We start from the raw sequence: 18,460 nt of genomic DNA, 5'->3' as shown, positions 1-18,460 counted from the left end.
CATTTAGTGAGTTTAGAGAAAAGTATGAAGCCCCACCGGAGGAACTCTTTAGGTATCTCGAAATCAGGCATTTTGTACAAACTAGGCTGAGATTAGCTGCTGGAACTTACAATATGATGTGGTTTGAGAGATTGTGTGTACAGAATACTAAGGTAAAAGGAGTCTTATCAGCTCTGTACAATTCTTTAGTACAAACCAGTATGGCAATCCCATCTTATATAGATAAATGGGAGGTAGATATGGGTGTGTTATTGGAACAGGAGGATTGGAATCAAATCTGGTCTACGGTGGCCCATAGCAGTATTAATGCTTCAGCTGTAGAAACTAATTATAAATTAATGTTAGGATGTTACATGGTGCCATCTAGGCTTGCCAAGTTCCAGCCGACCTGCACGGGTAAATGCTTCAGGGGATGTAATGCAGCAGGTATGGTGGGAGTGTCCTAAAGTAAAAAAGTTTTGGAGAGTATATCAAATAGCTAACACTTTAGTGAGTTGTGCTTTTCCCCAAAAAAACGGCAGCGGCACTGTGCTTGAAACCATTGTTTTGTATGAATACCCAATCTAAACTGTTAATGTATTTGTTTACCTCAGCCAAAATGGTTTTGGCTAAGGCTTGGTGGTCTACAATCCCTAATGTGCAACAGGTCAAGAAAAAAATGTCTTGGTTTCTAGTGAACGAGAAGATGAGAGCGATACTGTCTGCTTCGGTTTCTAAATTTCCATAGATCGAATACTATATGGGCTGGGATCTGTCAATGTTGACCATATAGTTACATCACTGATCATGTAAGATGTACCTTATTTTTCCTTTCAATCTGGTGGATTGTCAGCTGGCCTGCTCTCCCTTTCCCCCTTTTCCTTTGTCCCTGTGTTTTAGTAATGTGGATGTTATATGTAATATGATAAGGTTACTTAACCTCCTAGCCGTTAAGCCCGACCTTCGTACGGGCAAAAAAAAATGGCTAGGATGGTTAACCCCGAGTTTTTTCCCATCCTTACTTACCTGGTCCCGCTGTGCTCATCCAGCGTTGTGTTTGTGTTCCAGCGTCGTCCTCCATCGATCGTCGTCCACCGATCTCCCTCTCCAGCGTCGGGTGCCTTCGTCGGGTGCCAGCGGGACCGGTAAGATGCCGGCCGGCTTCTTACCTGGTCCTGCTGATCGTCCACGTCCTTCTTCTTCCAGCGCCGGATGATCTTTGAAGCGAGAAGCCGTCCGGTGGAGAAAAAAAAACGGAAGGCTTCTCCCTGCGTGCGTGATGACGTCGGCGCGTGTGCGGGAAATTCAAATTGAAACTCATTCACTTTTGGTACAGAAATCTAGACCTCAGTGTAACGCTCAGGTGGTTAAGAACATTTGTCTTGTTTAGCTGATTGGCAAAAATAGCTGTGCTATCTTTAGATAAAGTGAGCAAATGAAAATATAATAGGAAAAAACGCAGTATTCTAGTATAATATAAAGTGAAAAGAAAGGGTGACCTCCTATTTTATTCCTAAATAAAGCGAGCAATAAAGATTGAAACATTATTGAATGAAATAATTGTCTAAAAGATGAAGTATTGAGGGCTTTTCTCCTCTGTCCATACCACAGAGAGATATTACACTAATTACACTAATTTTATTATGATTTGGATAAATATTCACGTCACTGGGTGTTTTTTTTCTTTTTTTTTCTTTACTTTGATGACGACACCATCTAAATAGAATAAGTGTTGTATGTCATAATGGAGGGAAAGGTATTGAATCGTTTTCTCTGCTCTTATCACAATGATGATTACATGTTTGTTTTTTAAGTAAAATAACAGTCAAAGGATTATAATAGATAATTTTGTCACTGGGGAATATATGAGGGGATGGGAGTGGGGATGTAATCGGCAATATAACGATGAATCAATTAGGAGTATACTGTGTAAAGAGGTAACAGTTATTAATAAAAGTTAGAGATTAAGTAGTAGTTTGAAACGAGAGTATTAGAAGTTATGGGATTAAGTAGGTTAAGATTGTCATATACAATTAAAGAAATTTGAAGATTGTGTTGTATAGCAATTATATTATCATGATATATATCAATGGAATATGAATGAATTATGACATATTTTTATATTGGCTTGCTTGATTTACTTGTAGGATTAAAATGAAAACTAATAAAGAAATTGAAACAGAGATTAATCTGGGGACTAATGGAATACGCAGACAAATATGTTCTAAAACTGATAGTTTAGTGAGCCCACTGCATAGTAGGGATGAGATCCAATGCTTAGGTTGAATATTTTGAAACGCTTCTGAGCTAGGGGTTCGGTGCATGCTAATAATTTCTTCCCAACTCAATACACCCGTTTTCCCCAGCAGTGAGTGCAGTGTGGAAAAACCATGTTCTACCCACCATTGAAAGGTTTTGGGTGAATCCAGACCCGGTATAAACAACGGATTATGCTGTATAGTTAGCAGTGGTAAATGTGGATATAGAAGGCCACTAGAATATTCATACCATTCCACACCCTGAGAATCTGTTTAAAAAGATTAAAGCCAACAGAAGGTCTGGCCTTTGGAAGTAGCCAGGGAATTATCTCAGGCACCACCGGGCTACAGTAGATGGATTCAATCTGGACCCAAAGAGGGGCGGCTGTGTTTGCATACAAACTAGTAATAGGGGCAAATTGGGCAGCTTGATAATATTTAATTATATTAGGAACTCCCAATCCACCTTGTTATTTAGGCGCAAACATTGTCTTATGTGAGAATCTAGTTTTTTTTATTAGCCCAAATAAATTTAAATATATCCTTTTGAACAGTATGTAAGAGTGGCTTTGGCACATGTGCTGGAAGTTTGCAAAAATAATATAAAAATTTGGGAAAATTGTCATCTTCACTGAATTTACTCTATCTAGCCATGACAATGGGTGGGTACTCCATTTATGCAGGAGTGTCTTTGTGTCCTTGAGCAATGGCAGATAGTTTGATGTAAATAATTATCAGTCCATAGTTCAAGTTACATATATCCCTAGATATTGTAAGTGGGACAAAGCCAACTAAAATTTAAACAAGGATTGCAATAAAGACTTTGTTCCACCAGATAAGTTGAAATCGACAGCCATTGATTTCCCCTTATTGATGATCAAACTAGATATTTGTGCAAAATCTTTCAAAAGTGTTAAAATGTTGAGAAGAGATTGTTGGTTGATTGATCGTCAACAACATGTCATCTGCAAACATAGTAAGTTTGTGGGAGCCATCTTCTGCTTCTGATTAGATGGGCTAGGGGTTCCAAAGCTAAATTAAAGAGCAATCGGTGAAAGAGGACACCCCTGTCAAGTTCCATGTTGGATTTGGAAAGTTGTGGAGGAGTATGAAGAATACCGTACTTTTGCAGATGGATTAGAATGGAAGGCTTGGAGCCACGCCAAAAATTTAGATTTGAAATCCCGTTTAGGAAGTATCTACAATAAATAGTCCCAGGACAAGGAATTAAAGGCCTTGTTGATGTCTAGTGCTAGGAGCATATTTGACAAATTCTTCTGTTTAGCTATATGTAGTAGGGTGATAACTTTACGGGTGCCATTTGGGACATGTTTACCTGGAACAAAGCCTACTATGTCTTTATGAATTATGGCAGACAAAAAAAGGTTTAATCTAGTGGCCAGGATATTTGTGAGAAGTTTTATATCTATATTTACAGGGATATAGGTCTGTAAGTTAATGGGTCCAGTGTATCTTTCCCTGGTTTAGGGATCATAACTACATGTGCCAATAGTGATGAATTTGCATGGTCCGGATGGCTTCTGAGATAATTGAAATTTTGTTGGCCAAATGAGGGGCTCAAATATGGGAAAATTTCTTATATACACTGCAGTGTAACCATCAGGTCCTGGAGACTTATTTAACTTCAGTGTTTTAATGGCTGACAACACTTCCTTTATTGTGATATCTGCTTCCATTTTTTCAACCATAAAATCAGTCAAAATCAAGGGGGAAGTCTCTAAACAATATATCTGCTTTGTGTTGCTGAAAGGGCTGCTGGGCATCATATAATTTAGTGAGGACATGATTAAAGTGTTCTACCGTGTTATGGGGATTGGCTGAAACCACTCTATTGGGAAGTTTTAGTTTGACAAGGGGCACCCTGGATGACAAGTCATTAAGCTTCGCCAACATAGAGCCAGGTTTGTTTGCTCAAGCATAGAAGTTCCTTAGACCATTTTAGCTACTTCTCACTGGGCAGCACGGTGGCTCAGGGGTTAGCACTCTAGCAGCGCTAGGTCCCAGGTTCGATCCCCAGCCAGGACAGTATCTGCATGGAGTTTGCAGGTTCTCCCCGTGTCTGTGTGGGTTTCCTCCGAGTACTCCGGTTTCCTCCCACATCCCAAAAACATGCAGTTAGGTTAACTGGCTTCTCCCTAACAATTGACCTTAGACTATAATAATCACATATGACTATGGTAGGGACATTAGATTGTGAGCTCCTTTGAGGGACAGTTAGTGACATGACTATGTACAGCGCTGCGTAATATGATGGCGCTATATAAATACTGTATAATAATAATAATAATGGTATCCAGGTAAAAGGTTTAATTCAACCTGTGTTTGTTGTACTTGTTCATGGATACTACTCGAGGGATTCTGTTTCCATTGATCCTCAAGATTTTCTAGAGTTGTTTTTAATTGCTTAATTTTCAGGAGTCTTTTTCGTTTGTGGTATGAAGCAATTTGAATTAGTTTACCCCTGGTAGTTGCTTTGTGTGCGTCCCAGAGCATAATGGGAGAAACTTCAGATTTAGTGTTAAACTCAAAATACTGCTCTCCCCCAGTACCTCAGGAGACCACAACAAAGTATTATTTAAACGTCAATGAAACATTACTACTGATGAGTGATCAGACCAAGGTGTAGATAAGATCTTTGATTTGGTAACTTGTGGGAAAAAACATTGTGGAACGAATAAATGATCTATATGGGTAAAAATATCATGAGGTGCAGAGAAGTAGGTAAAATCCTTTGTCGTGGAGTTAAGTTCCCTCAAGACATAAATAAAGGTGTTATCTGATAATAAATTTGAGAATACTAGAGAATCAGGATTAATCTCTCTTTGTGGGTTTTGGCATCTAATTTTAGATCAAGTAAGAGATTAGAGTCCCCCAGTACAATCAGAATACCTTTAGCATGTTTAGACACTATAGAAAGAAAGTTTTTCAAAAAACAAACCTGGAATGTATTAGGAGCGTAATAAGACGCAAATGTCACTTCCGTGTCAAAAATCTGACCACGAAGAATTAAATATCTGCCAATTGGGTCGACAATCTCCTCTGTACATTGAAAAGGTGCATCCTTATGGAAAGCCACCAAAACCCCCCTCTCTTTTTATCTTGAACTTTTAATTGGAACCCTTGGGAATAGCATTTATAAAAGTACTTTTGGCTGGACGTAGTTAAAAATCTGGTTTTTGCAAACATTATTGCAAATTTAGTCCCTGAACATTATGTGTAACAATTAAAAAATGGTACCTAGTCATTTATCTCCAAAACTTATGGTATCGCCATTGATGACTGTGGAGATGTGCAGTCAATAAAATAGACCAGGAAAATTTGTAGACTGGAAAGAACATAATATTCATATAGGGTAAGGTGTACTCAAGAGAGTTGCCAAAGGGGAAACCAAACATAGAAACAACATTGTCAACGCTGTCAGCATTAGTTTTGCGGCAGCAGTTTGTAGTCTTGCCTTTTAGCGGGACCATAAGTTGGGGGTATCGCGTATACCTGGGTGTGCGCTACTCAAACTTAGGCTATTACTCTATATATCATTATCTCTGCAATGAAAAATAACACACAACCTAAAAGGCCATCATAGTCTTACAACATCTATAGAGCATTCTATACATTACCCACTGGAACTTATTGTCGGTGATACAGAATAAAGAAAAGTCATTCAATGCTTGAATAGGGATCAATCAACACAATAGAGTAATGTTCACAAAATAGGCCATAAAACAAGAATCTCCTACTGTGAGGAGATGACAACAAGTACCTAAATGGTTGGTATGAATTAATAGAATAAACCTGAACTTTGGTGTTTGTAAACAAAAAAATAGTTTGATCAGCTTTGATCCAGCGCCCTGCATCCAACGATTCATCCTTCTGGAGTGGATCAGGAACGACCCAAGAATAAAGCTTTCCCAGCTGGGTGACATTTTTTCTGTGTTTTCCTCCCCCAAAGTGATGTCAATTTGGTAGAGCCGTGTGATCTCCGGGGAAGCGGTAAACCAGTATATGCACTGATCTTCAACCGGTCAAATAAACTCTGAGCTTCCTCAACTGTTGAAATCGAATATTGTTGGGAAGGATTTAAAAAAGTTAGCTTAAATGGGAGCCCCCAATGATATTTAATGTCAAGTTGTTGCAACTCCATCAAATATGGTTTAAGGGCTCTCCTTTTCTGGATAGTTGGAGGAGCAAGGTCGTTATAAATTTGGTAAGGATAGGATTGAAAGGAAAGATCCTTCTTGTTCTAGGTTGCTTCGAAGCACCGCTTCTTTCATTTTATAGTAAGTAGGGCAAACAGGTATATCTCTTGGAAGCCCGTCTAGTTTCTTTGGACCAGCTGCATGGTGTATCCGGTCAAATTCTTACCTCTCAACTGAAAGTTGTGGAAGCATTTTCTGAAGCAATGCCATGACAAATCCTGTGAGATCTACTATGGACTCCGGCAATCCTCCTATTCTAAAATAGTGCCTCCTTTTTCTATTTTCTTGGTCCTCCAAACTCAATAGGGCTAACTGGAGCTCGGATTGTATACTGGATATATCTTGCTCATGAGAATCGGCTACTGGTATGACGTCATCCATCTTATGTTCTAGGTCATTAATTCTGGAGCTTGTCTGTTTCCTGTGTAATTTCCTGATAAAACGCTCCAACAGGACTGCATCCTTGCAGACAGTACTGGGTTGTGGGCTTGGCAGGGAGACTGACGACCCATCGGTGGGGCCCTCATCTAAAACTGACCTGACGGATGGAGAAGAAGGAAGATCTGGTTTGTGTTCCGCATTATCCGTCATCTTGCCATGTGGCTGCGAGGAGGATTGTAGGCAAGAGTCTGCATCAGGGACATATTAGAGCCCAAATTCTTTCCCATTAGGTTCACAGAGGATTCCGCCATCGAAGTGAGTTTAATTGTAGCACAAATAGCCCCTCGATCTGTTAGCTTAGCAGATACGTGCACGGATATCGCTGAGCTCTTTCAATTGTTGGCCATCTTGGGCTGTAGATCGCGGGTGCCCCCCACAATACTCTAATTTTTATTGTAACAAAACACTTATCTTGCGTTTATGTCTTTTCTGATTTGATTCGGTTCACATGCTGCCCAAACTTATTGTTTACCTTACAGCGGATGTAAACTCTGATGACACACACATTGTAACCTCCCCAAGTGCTGCCATAGCTATGATGTCTCTCATCGCCACTGGCAGTTTTTATTATTCTTATTTCTTATTAAACTTATCTTTGACTTCATAATCTCTTCCATCATGAACAAAAGCTGCCTGTCTATACTTCTGGAATTTACTTTACTTCTGCTTTAACAGTCTCTGTATGATACATTTGAATTTCCAGTACAGCAAAACATCAATTCTTATTTAAGAATATAATCTGGTCACATTTGTCTTACAGCATTGATGCTTGCAAATTTTGCCAAAAGGTTATCGCTCTGACATTTTAAAATAAATGATATATGGAAATGTGAACGGGGGTCGTGGTGATAGGGATATAAATCTGTGTGGTATGGGGTGACAATATTCTGCATTTTCATCCAAAATATCCTGTTAATAAATTTCCCTGTGAATTGCCATAGCAAAAATGTCAATGCACATTGCTTAGGTAATGACAAAAAAACAACAAAATTTAGGTAAAAAACACATGTGGCCTGTTATCACAATGGCACAGAAGTATAATGAGAGTAATGTAATGTAAAGAGGCTGCAAGACATCCACAACATAAAAGATTTAGGATATCTTGATTGATTGTCATTTTGAAGAGGACACAAGTTGTGAACCTACTGCATGTACCATGAAACCAGTAGAAGAAGAGGAACCCCATTAGGCTCATTAAAAGACACAATAGGTTCCAGTGGAACTTATCTTGACTTTTTCTCAATTCTTCAATAGAAATATTACTTTGTCCAAATAAAGGAAATAATTTTATGATGATGCAGTGAAAATACACTAATAAAGGATTTATCAATCTAAATGTAAATCCATGGAATCTGCAGTTACGTTTTCTAATGCCAGTTGCTGGGCTGGTTAAGTGAAACCTGTATAAATTTTTTTTGTATCACTGAACACAGTTCCTGAAGTCAGGAAAACTAAAAACAAAAAATAGAGGAGGAGTTATGTGGAGGAGGGTTAGATCCTATTATTATTATTTTTTTATTATTTCACAGTATTTTTATAGCACCAACATAATATGCAGCGATGTACAAAGTCCATAGTCCCATCACTATCTGTCCCTCCGAGGAGCTCACAATCTAATGTCCCTACCATAGTCATATGTCATTAATACAGTCTAAGATCGGTTTTGGGGGGAAGCCAAATAACCTACCTGCAGGATTTTTAGAATCTGGGAGTACCCAGAGATAACACACACAAACACGAGGAGAACCTGCAAACTCCATGCAGGTAACGTCCTGGCCAGGATTCAAACCTGGGACTTGGCTCTACAAAAAGCCAGAGTGACAACCGAGCTGCCCCTGTGGTAGATTGAGGCAAGAGCCCAATAGGGACACTGATGTCAGAAGTAAGTAAAAAGCTAACTGATAAAAGGTAAGAAAGAAGAGGCTAATAATATATTTTAAAATGCTTAGTCTGACTGACGTAAATTTGCTGGGACTTCCATAACTGGGGAGGTTAGCAACAGTCCTGAATATATTTCACTTGTGACAAATCTTTCTTACTGTAAATTGATGGAGTTCAAACTGTTTGTAAATGGCCTTCTCATCCATCCCAGATTATAAGGCAGCAATGATTTCTTCTCTAAGAACTTCTTGGCATTGTGTCAACATGCACTTGAATGCTAAAGACCAGCAAACTCCCAAATGTTTGCTTTATTAGAGTTGGTAACACTCGCTGATGATCAATTAAATCAATGCATTTGATAAGTAGTGCCTGAGTGCTACTTAGCTTCCTAATTCCTCAAAAAAGTGGTAAAAGTGTACTTTTCACACATTGGGGCTGATTTTTTTTAGCTCACCAAGACTGGAGAATATAGATTATCATGGGTTAACCTGGGTGATCCAGCAAACCTGGAATTAATTTCTTAAAAATCAGTTGGTATTATTTGGCTTATGTTTTCAGTCTTGGATGAGGTCCATTCTGGGTTTACAGGATCACCAGGTTCTCCTATGATAGACTATATTGCTTCAGTATTGGAGCTTTATGAAATCAGGCCCACTTTTTCTGCATTCTTGACTTCACCTTTCTAATCCTCCCAGGTGGTAATCCCGAGTGTGGCTCAGGGTGAAATTTCCATACCAAAAGCAATAACCTAGAGCTACACTTGGGGTGAAATTGCCGGGGAGTTTAAAGTCCTACCTGGTTCCCATGTTCCAGCGTCGTTCTCCAGCGTTGCCTGCGGCATCCTCCAGGGATGCAGGGCATCTTCTTCCCCTGGCGGTGCCGGGTGGGCATCTGCGTCCCCAGCGAGTGTGTGGGGCTGGTAAGCAGGACCAGGCGGGAAATTTGAAATAAGTATTTTTAAATGTACAGATTTTGTTTTTTTTTTGGCTTAATGATCCAGACAGTTTCTGCTTCATGTGGTTCATTCACGTCGAAAACAAAACATCACCAAATTACCACAGAACTTAAAAAGATATACAAATTATATTTTATCTGTCTACTTGGTGACCAGGATAAATCTTGGGCTCCACATGTCATCTGTACCAGTTGTTCCAGCGGACTGCATGACTGGCTAAATCGGCGTAAAGCAGCAATGCCATTTGCAATCCCGATGGTGTGGAGAGAACAGTGAGACCATCTAATCGGCTTCTATTTGTGCCGCGTCAACAAAAGTGGATTCTCAGGTAATACTAAGCACAAAATTCCCCAGCCTCCATTCTGAAATTAGGCCTGTTCCCCATGATTGCCAGTTCCGGTACCGCCACATGATGGACTTGCTTCTGTAGAAGGTGATGAGGAATGCGCTGGAGTTGCAGCCAGTTACAACCCCGAATCATCTGATCCTGACTACTTGGCTGATGAAGATTCAGAACCAGAGACATTTACACAAGCAGAGCTGAATGATCTCGTTCGTTATCTAAATTTCTCCAAAGACAAAGCAGAACTTATTGCTTCCAGGCTTAAACAGAAGCACTTGCTTGCAATGGGTGTAACTGTAACTCACTACAGAAAACTAAATCATAACATGACAACGTTCTTCACTAGTGATGGCTGACTGTGCTACTGCCATTATATAAATGCACTCTTTACCAGTTTGTCACAAGAGCATGTTCCATCTGAATGGCGTATCTTCATTGATTCCTCTAAAAGAAGCTTGAAAGCAGTCCTACTGCATAATGGTAATTCCAAACCAAGTTTACCGATTTCCCATTCTGTTAACCTAAAGGAGTTCCATGACAACATGAAGTTACTACTTGAAGCAATCCAGTATAAAACACACCAGTAGAACATCTGTGAGGATCTAAAGGGTATTGGCTTGCTGATGGGAATGCAAGGAGTATTCACAAAATATTTCTGTTTTCTATGCCTGTGAGACAGCCGATTTACGGGAGACCATTATGTCAAGTGTGATTGGCTACCAAGAGATACCTATAAGCCCGGAACAAGCAGTGTCAACTTTCTGCCTCTAGTTGATCCGCATAAAATATTTCTGCCACCCCTCCATATGAAGTTAAGCTTGATGAAGAACCTTGTAAAGGCCATGGGTAAATCAAACTCCATGGGTTTTCAGTACCTTGTTGAGAAGTTTCCAAACATAAGCCCTGCAAAAATGAAGGAAAGGATATTTATAGGGCCACAGATCGCCTGTTTTGCAGGATGATGTTTTCAAACAATCTCCCCCAGCAGCTGAGCCAGAAGCTTGGGATGAATTCAAGTGGCTGTGTGAAAATTTCCTGGGCAACCATAAGTCTCCTGCATACAAGGAAGGAGTTCAGAATCTGCTTGATTCATACCAGAAACTGGGTTGTCCCATGTCATTAAAAATACATTTCTTGCACTCATATCTGGAATTCTTCCTGGAAAATCTTGGCATGGTGAATGATGAACAAGGAGAACGTTTTCACCAGGACATTCAGTGTAAGGAACTTACCCGTCCTGTGAGCCCGCGGCGTCCCTGGGGATCCCAGCCGCAGAGGGAGACGCCGCTGTAGCAGGCAGCATGGCTGAGGCTGCTGCTCTGCTCGCAGCTTGTCTCTCTCTGCAGGCGGAGGGATCCGTCCTGGCCAAACTACTGTTCGGCCAGGCGACATCCCTTGCATCTCTATGGACGTGGTTACAGAAACTCCTGTTCCCAGCACTCCTTTGGATGTGCAAAGTAGTGCATGTCCTAGGGGTGCTGTGGGAAGAGGTGCGCGCGCTACCATGCGTGCCTCTTGAACCCCCCGAGGGCGTGGCACTCGGCTGCCTCGCCGTGGGGCGGGACATAGTTAGTTTGAATTCCCCGCGGCCAATCAGTTACTGTCCAATCAAATTGTACCAGGTGGCGCAAGGTCATTGGTCACTCTGGCCATTTAAGGAGAGCCTGTCCTGTACACCATTGCCCATTTGTCATTTCCATAGCGACCTGGTCTGAACCTGACTCTTGCCTGAACTCTGCCTGCCCTGACCTCGGATTGGTAATGACTATTCTTGTCTGCTGCCTGCCCTGACCTTGGATTGTTCCTGACCTGCCTTTGCCTTACCCTCCTGTACTTTGCTTATTTGGACTTAACCCTTGTCGTGTTTTATGACATTAATAAAACGTGATAGAAGGATATCTGGAGTTGGTTGTGGTTTGTGTGCCCAGGCGCATTACTTTCAATTAATGGAGCATCTCTACTAAGGTTTCTGGAGTGAAAGTATGATGGCTGACTACTGCTGGACGCTGTACTACGACAATCAAGACAAAGAATACACAGGAAAATCATACTCTAAGCATTTCTGAAGAAACAATGGTACCTTACTGACACTGTTCAGTATATCTGTACCACAGTGGCCTTATTTTACTTCACACTGAAGATGTATTACCATTCACTTCAATGGTGCTTACATTTTAGTACAAAGTACATGCATGTACAATGTTAACTATAATAGTACTCATAATTTAAGAACTGTACGCGTTAGAGAAAAACTGAAAACAGACCTGAAACCTATTCGCAAAACTGATTTAGAAAAGTTTGCTGTGTTTTCTGATAATTATCAAAACACATTTTTTGTTGACCTATGTAAAAATAATAATAAACAGGATTTATATAATGCCAACATATTACGCAAAGCTGTACATTAAATAGGGGTTGCAAATGAGACATGTACAGACAGTGATACCTCGGCTAACAAGTGAGTCTGCTAAGGAATTTTTTGACTAAAGAATGCATTTGTGGATGTGCGATAGCAAACTGCAGCCGTGGTGAGCTATAAAGATTTCACCTAATGAGTGTAATTCCGGAACAAATTATCTTCGTTAGCCAAGGCATCAATGTATGTATTAGGAAGTTTCTAATGACCTCAAGTCAATCTATCACAAATCACTTACTTTCATTTATTCTCAAGGTTTGCTCATCACTTTTCACTAATCACAACTAAAAAAATTTTGTATTCCTACATATTTTTAATTTCTAATTAAATATTTCTCAGCTGTATTCAACATATTTGTATTACATGCTTTGAAAAAATGTTTGCTGAATTTTGGTAAAGTTTTTCACTTGATAAATAAAAAATGATGTAATAATCTGCTACAATCACTCCTATTACACTGGGGGACGCATTTTTTGTTGAGTTAGATCATAAACTTGTTTTTTAGGTGGTGATTCCAGAAATGACCACAGTTTTTTGTTATCACATACAGTTTATATGATACCCTCTAAAACATACACATTTTTTCATACAATGAAAAAATAATGGAACATTAATTTGAATGTACTATTTATTTAAATGTCTTTTGTTCATACAAAGAATTTATTGTTACTCTATGACATTTTTAGTTTACAGTAAAACATTTGAAAATTAATTAGGTAAGCAGTTAAAGTAAGTTTACGCCTATAGCTTTACCTGGAGTGTTAAATGTTAGGACAATCCCGCCGGATGCTCCAACAATAGTCAGCCATCATATGTACATCCCATCTACCCTGATACCGTCCTTCCATGACCTTCAAATCTTGGTGGAATCATTCACCTTGCTCATCACTGACTGCACCAAGGTTTTCCGGGAAGTTGGGAAGTTAGAAAGATGGCTATGCAGAAAATGCACCTTGATGCTCATATTGCAACCAAGCATTTTGTATCTCCAAGAGTTTATGGACAATTTCTGTGTAATTATTTGCTTGTGTGTTTCCAAGAAAGTCCTTGACAATGGCTTCGTCAAGGATTCTTTTTGACTTCTGACATGATGAAATGTTCATCTTTGATGAGCTGCCGAATCTGTGGACCATCAAACACACCGACCTTTATTTTTTGAAATGACCGGCTAGGAAATGCCAAAATGAGGTACTTGGAACATTCTCCTTCAGTTGGCAAAGCCTTAACAAACTGCTTTATCAGACCCAGTTTCATGTGCAGAGGTGGGAATATAATATTCTTTCTATCAACAAATGGCTCATGTAGAATGTTTGGATCACCTGGTTTTAGGGCAGATCTTGGAGGCCAATTCCTTTCCCCCCAATGCCTCTCACAAGCTCTGCTGTCCCACATGCACAGATAACAGGGATACTTGGTGTATCCGTATTGCTGGCCAAGAAGGAAGCATACCATTATAAGGACAACACAGATGACCCAATTGTGTTGGTGATATTGCAACAACTCAATGACTCTCTTCATGTCTGCATATTCTTCACAAAGAGAAACTGAATGGCCAATTGGGACTGACTCAAATATATTGCCATTGTGAAGGAGGACACACTTTAAGCTCCACTTTGAGCTATCCATGAATAGTCGCCATTCATTTGAGTTAAAGATTGTAATTCCCAATTCCTCCATTAAACCAGGTATGTTATGGCAATACACAAAGACACTGTCACTTCTAAAGTACTGCAGAAATGCAATTTCTCTGGTTGGAAAGTACAATTCCTTTGTTCCTTTTACAAGTAAGTTTTTGTCACACAGTCTTGATGCTAAGAGTTCTGAAGCCTTCTTCAATAGTCCCAAATCACTCAACTCATACTGATCAAATCCCTTACAGAGTCTTCTTCAATATCAAACTCTTCATCATTGTTGTCACCTAGTTCATCACCATAATCATGTTCCTTAAGAGAGGATAGTGTAACAAAAACCGGCACTGGGATTTCATCTGAATGAGCCACTGGGCGTATAGCTGATGGTAGACTAGGATACTCAATGTTACATTTATTTTTCTTGTTATGTCCAGAAGTTTTCACTCTACAAAAGTAACAGTCACTGAAATGATCTACTGGCTCTCACCAAACCATAGGTATACCAAATGGCATCTTATCACGTGTTCCCTTTGTACACATCCGTAAACCCTACACACACTGTTTGCACACCTTATGAGGGGCCCAAGACTTATCTTGATTACCAAGTTTAACTTTGAAATATGCCAAATAGGCTTGCTCTACAAATATGCTAATTTTCACCCTTTGACTGGGAATGGTGAAACTGCCACAGATATAACAAAATGAATCAGGGATGTTTAGGCACTTATGACGAGAAACTGCAGAGCCAGACAAGAAAGGAAATACGTGTGTAAGCAGAAGAATGAATTTTGCCTATTCACTACGTAGAGCAGCGCACAACCTCTGACCACACTGTCTTGCGTGTAAATAATAGCCGATACAATTCCACACTACAGTAATCGTAATAATATAAGCGGTGGAGAAAAAACCTGACATTAAAGAAGAAAACTAACTGCACTTTCACAATCAGCACACCTATTTTAGTGTAAATAAGCTTAAAAATTGAAGTCAATTAAAAATGTATTCAAGTTTGTTCCCCAGAGAGAGACTACATTCTTCAGATAACCAACTGGTTCAGATGGTGCTTTCAAACTTTTATATGTCTGCATATTTATAGGTGGAAAACAGGCACTGCTTATAATTGTAGGCAGCATAATCTTCTCCCTTTGTTGTTTAGGAAATCAGAACCATTATATATTCGGAGTTCAGATTGCTGCTAGTAGCTGCTGTTATGGTGACATCTAATGGTCTGACAAGAACGTGCTATGCTCTATTTCAAAGAGTCTTTCCTAAAAGGCAGAAAACCTGAATGCCTTGCTTTAGAAACAAAGACTTACCTGTTGCCAGGTAATAAAATACAAAAATGAAGTGTTTAAAAAAGAGATTGTTTTCATTTCAAAAAGTGAACCATTTGCCTCTTTAACCAATATTTTAATATGTACAAAGTATATGAACAAAAAATGTACAACAAAGATATTTTATATTGAATGCATTTAAGTTAGTAAAGTATTGACCTGGTTAAAAGTCTAGGCCTTGTCCACAGCATTAGATAAAAGGGGGCTCCAAAAGGTAAAGAAGTTTATCTTTATAGGTAAACTTATTGTGTCCATTTTTCTAATGTGATATTTAAAGGTAAGGCAGGCATCTAATACATTTTGAATTGTATAACAGGAGGGTGAAGAGACAGATTGGGCCTTTTTTTTTAGATATACTGTCTTGGGAGAACCTGGGTGATCCAGCAAACCTGATACGGGTTTCTTAAAAATCATTTGCTATTAGCTGGCAAATATTTTCAAATATATGATAAAGTTTGCTCAGTGGTTAGCATTGCGGCTTTTACAGTGATGGGTCCCAGGTTTGAATCTCGGCCAGGATGCTATCTGCATGGAGTTTGCAGGTCCTCCCTGTGTGGGTTTCTTCCGGGTACTCCGGTTTCCTCCCACATTCCAAAAACATGCAGTTAGGTTAATTGCTTTCCCCCAAAATTTCCCTTAGACTGTGATAATAACATATGACTATGGTAGGGACATTAGATTGTGAGCTCCTTTGAGGGACAGCTAGTCACACGAATATGGACTTTGTACAGCGCTGTGTAATATGTCGGCACTATATAAATTCTGGGTAATAATATTATATTCACCAAGATTTGGATGATTATTATAAATATGGAAAGAAATGTTTGTCTTTTCTGCAACTCATAAGGGTAAGTCAGGAGAGTTACACAAAAAAAACATTTTTAAAGGTCAAACTCTGAAAATATTTATTTATATGTATGTGTGTGTGTTTACAGAGACATGAGTCACACGCTGTGTATAACCTCATCTGCACTGACACAGAATGTAAAATTTAAAATAAATTACTTGAAGTTGTTTTCTACAAGATCCTCTACTGAGAATTTATGTCTGTTTTATCATTCTTTGGTAAGAGTATGTAATTTCCGCAGAGAACATGACAATACACTGTGCACAGTGATCCATATTTGTGAATACCTCTGAGAACAATAGAGAGACAAATCATTTCTCTAACATTAAGACTTGAGCTAGAAAGAAAAAAAACATCTGTTCTATTTGTTTTATTGGGTATTATCCCACTTTTCTGCTTTCATTTAGTTTGTGAGATTTTATTATCCAAAAATGCATCTTAAAGTCAGTAAATGAATTGAAAGGCTTAGGATTAGTGTGAAGTGAAGGAGCGGATGTGTATTACCTGACATATCTGCCATGTAATCAGAATTACACCCAGTTGGATTTGCAGATCATATTTGTTTTTTAATTTAAGAATACCAGAATAAGCAGATTTTTTAATGACTTATTAAATGTTGGTCACTGTAGCTGTACAAAGAATCCTATTTGAAGAGTCCTACAGTTAAGTCCTAGAAATGAGGCAAAGGAGAAGTTTAGTCTGGCGGGATGTTACATTCAATTTACAATAAACCTTGTTGAAATAGTAATGAAATAATGATTCAGCCCTGGTGCAGTCTGAATTGGCAACTTTGTTAATAATTTAAAAATCTGGACAGCTATTTCCTTGCAAACAATAGGGTTACATACATATCCAATTATATATCTTTGGGCAAGTTTGATTCATTTATATAGAAAGTCATTACAAATAGTCCTTGTTTACTTAGTTTACTGTTGTGGAATGTTTTAAAATGTTAATTAAAAATAGTATTATACATGGTGAGTCCCAGCAGTATATAAAGAACTGAGCAGATTAAAGTATGTGCAGGAAGTAACTAAACCCAGGAAGAATGATTGTAGTTTGTGTTGATGTAACCAAGACATGGTACATGAGATATCAGACAAATGTGAATGGCAGGCAATAGGCCCAAAAAAGTTAAGTATTCTTGATAATACAAAGCTTTCTAGTAATGATACAGTTAATGTATGAAGTATTACATACTAATGTATTCAATGCTTTATTTTCCTCTTCCTTTATAACACAATGTAACACTTGGAAACATCTAGTCACACACTGGACAAAACTCCAAATGATTATGCTTAAGTACCCTGACCTTTGTTCTGTAAGTTTTGAAAGCCGTGTTGGATGCATTTCTACATTATGTAAAATCAAAACTCCTTAACATTAAGAAAGAACAGGCTACAACAGCACTCAGATTAATCTGTACTAATAATAAAAACATAGCAAAATAAAAATGATGGCTATGGATAAGAGAGTTGAATTCACTGTCTTGGACAAACTATGAATTTTGGGGTGAGCTTGGAAAAAGTTGGAGTAGGAATGAATTTTTTGATGTCTGATTTTCCAGTAGGGCGGTATGTTTTCTTACATATAAAATATATTAGTCTAAGTATTCTGGTGTGGCTACTTTGTTCCTCTACTCTGATTCTGCTTTCCGTTAAAGGTCCATCAGATCACATACAAAAATGGTTAAGATTACTTACAATGCAAGCCGTTTTAATAGCAAATGGAAATTATATTTCTGTACAATTCTGTGGAATGTTTGTTTATGCAGCATACACCACACAGAAGTAAATGAAGGACCTTTATGAATAACATTTTCTTAATACCTAAAGTGATATCATAATTTGGCAAGGGTCCCCTTTTTAAAAAATAATTAATTCAAGTGAGTCTTTTGATAAATATAGTGGTGAATTTACCCTGGGTCAGTATGCAACCACTTAAAAAGGGTTCCTCAAGCCAAATGGCTAGGAATTCACTAGAATTGTTGTAGAGAAGGGCATAACCAGTGATCGAATGCAAAGGTGTACCAGAAGATTTTAAATTGTGGTTGAACTGAATATTCATGATATAGGAGCATATATATTCAAGATATAGGAACATTCTAGGCATCCACGAAATTCTTTTCAGACATCATTACATCCAGATGGGGACCATG

Source organism: Pyxicephalus adspersus, chromosome Z (assembly GCF_032062135.1).
Source record: "Pyxicephalus adspersus chromosome Z, UCB_Pads_2.0, whole genome shotgun sequence".
Lineage (NCBI taxonomy): Eukaryota > Metazoa > Chordata > Amphibia > Anura > Pyxicephalidae > Pyxicephalus > Pyxicephalus adspersus.
Note: the sequence above shows the minus strand (reverse complement) of the source record.